A 3068-nucleotide genomic window follows, 5' to 3' on the forward strand; every position below is an offset into this window, starting at 1 on the left:
CCCTGTATGATATATGACTATTTGAGCATGCCATGATTATTGTATGTGCATCCATATTTTGTTGCATTGCATGGGGTGGGATATATGATATTGGAGGAAGTGTACTGAGAGGCTATAAGTGTAACGCCCTAAAAATCCCGAAACCCAAAAATCACGAAATCTTGAATTTTTTTTCTTTTTGTGCTTAGCAATTCCGATTAAGTGTTAATTATGCGATAGTAGGTTTTGGTTAAGGTTTGAGTTCGAATCTAGGGGTAGAAGAAATTATAATTTAATAATTAAAAGTTCTTTGTTGGCAAGTAGTTGGGCTTTTAAATAAAGATAAGGGAAACTGGCATCAAAAAGCCTTGTGGAAGAGTGGCTATGTGACGCCACTTAGAGTGTAGGGAGGTGGTGTTAGTAGCTAGCAAGGAGATCCAAGGTTCGAATCCTAGCTTAGTGTTTTTATAAGTTTAATTTTGGCCTTCTAGAAGGTTGGAAGTGGCGTGAAGATGGACTCCAAGGGGAGTGTTCAGAAGAGAAAATTAAGGAAATGATCAAGGGGTTATCAGGGAGAAAAATAAGGAGATGGGAAGGGGGAAGAGATGGAGCCGAATGGGGAATTGAGGGCCAGGAAATTTGGCTATAGGGGCTATAAATAAGTGTCGAATGCAGGGTTTCCAGGCTAATACTGAATTTCCTTCACCCTGTTACCGGAAACCTTTTTCCCTAAAAGTCGAAAACCCTTTTGTTTACTCTCTTTTCTTTGTTTCGATTTCTATTCTTTCTCTACACAATTTTCCTTGTTTCACTTAGCCGATTCCCTCTTATACTCTACTTCTTTAATCTGTACCAAATAAACCTTATTCACCATACTAAGTTTGGAAGTCGAAAAGTCGAATCTTCCAAAGGCCAAATACTCTTTGACCAAATCCAGTGTAAGTGTTTATTCTTCTGATTGGTTTTGATAAGAATATATTACGCTGTTCTTTCCTCAATCTTTCTACTCAAATGTGGTAGGGAATTAGTATCGGATCTCAGATCTTAGCTCTCTTCCGAAATTACTCTTTAGGTGTTTGCGGCTTTGGTAAGTATTCTTCTCCCATCGGCTAAGGTGGCCGAATGTTCATAGTTAAGGTAAAGGGAATTGTCTTGGATACGAGTCACCTATTATTCTGACTTTAATGGTTAATATTGGTGCAGATCTAGGGGTTGATCGTGGTTAGTGATTTAAAAAGGGGCTGTTATACTTATCGCCCAAGGTAAGGTTAATGTGAGGTTTCAGTTTTAGTAAAGATATGGATTAAGCATGCGATTAATTGTAGGGTGATATTGTTAGCAAGTTGGTGACTAAGCGAATCGCAGCACGCTCGCTTACCAGGTGTGTACATACACTGCACACACAAGTAGATCGACAAAAGCTGAAATGTCGAAAAGCCGAAATGCCGAAAAGCCGATAGTTTGGCCACGGTAGTCTTGCGAGTGTGCGAACACTCGTGAGGAGGAAACCGATAGGTTTCCTGAGGCCCATGGGCGATTCCATGGACTTGGGTTTTGAATAGGCCAAATGGGCCGAAATGGGCTAAATGGGCCCGATAGGCTGTTGGGCCCATAATAGGCAAAATTTGATAAGTAATGCTATGTGATAGAAAATTTGTGTGTGAGCATGAATATAATGTGATTTGGGCCAAATGGGCCATATAAATGATATTGGGCCTAATGGGCCATATGAATGTGAATTGGGCTTGATGGGCCATATGAACGTGAATTGGGCCGGATGGGCCATATAAATAAGATTGGGCCTAGTGGGCCATATGCATATATGTAGGGGTTTTGGGCTTAGTACAAGATGACTACATAAAACTTAATTAAATTGTTGAGACCGTCAACAAGTCATAGGGTTAAGGTGTGGCAACGGGTATATGCATGTCTACGATTGGATCTAGGGAGAGCTTGGTACTTAAGCGGTCTTAATGACTCACCTCCTCTTCTCTGGAATCCTACCTGGTGCATAGTATTCATTCATCTTAGCTCACGGGATTTGTTAACGGGCCGAGGTAAGTGGAAACCGTATTAAAGAAAAAATTACCAAAATGCCCCTAAGGGCGAAAATGACAAAGATACCCTTAGGTGTTGAATGTAAATTTTATGGATGTAACATACATATTTGCTGATACATATGGTATTCTGCTTAGGTTGCGTATAGGTTGTGAAGTATGGAACGGAGGAAGTATATAAGGATCGCATGGTTGCTTGACAATCGTGGATCCACCGATGGCTTTTAAGCCCAATACGTAAATGAAGGTAGTTCCGCAATTGGGCTACCATTGATGTGTCAGTTGGGTGGGTCGATATTTATATCCCCACATGATGTGACGGGGGATTGAGTTGGTGTGTAGCGGATGGATTATTGGGGTGGGATTGCACTGCACTGCATTGAATGTTTGAAGCATGGTGATTATGGAATGCTTGTTACTCGTCAAGGGTTGTGCACACTGAGTTTGCGAAAACTCACCCCCTCTTTTATTTTATTTTCAGGTGATGCTCAGTAGAAGGTTCGATGTTTGGAAGGACTCTAGGTGGCCAGCTAGCAAGACAACTTTGGCTTGTTTTTCTTTTAAAAACATATAAGTTTCTATTTTATTAAGTACTTTTCAGATCGGAATGTAATAAGGCTTCCATTTTTTATTATTTGGATTTATTATTTTTTTGCATTGTAATTACAAGAAATTGAACATAGACTTCCCAAATCGTAGTCGTAGTATGTTTTCTATGTTTCCGCAACTAAAATTTGAAATGACAGGTTTTCATAGGTTTTCATAAAATCATATGTTATAAACAGGTTTTTGTGATTGAAAAGAGATTTTATTAAGTTTATTAAGGTTTCATATTTTTTTCAAGGAAGGGTTTTCAATGAAAACAAGGTCTTCGCTAAAACACTTCAATATGATGTGCCAGATCCAACCATAACGTTCGGGCCGGGTTTAGGGTATTACATTTAGTGGTATTAGAGCCAGGTTGCAAAACTCGGGCTGTGAAGTGGGCCTTATTATTATTTCGTTTCTTTTTTCTACTTATTACTTGGATTT

Source organism: Gossypium hirsutum, chromosome A02 (assembly GCF_007990345.1).
Source record: "Gossypium hirsutum isolate 1008001.06 chromosome A02, Gossypium_hirsutum_v2.1, whole genome shotgun sequence".
NCBI lineage: Eukaryota > Viridiplantae > Streptophyta > Magnoliopsida > Malvales > Malvaceae > Gossypium > Gossypium hirsutum.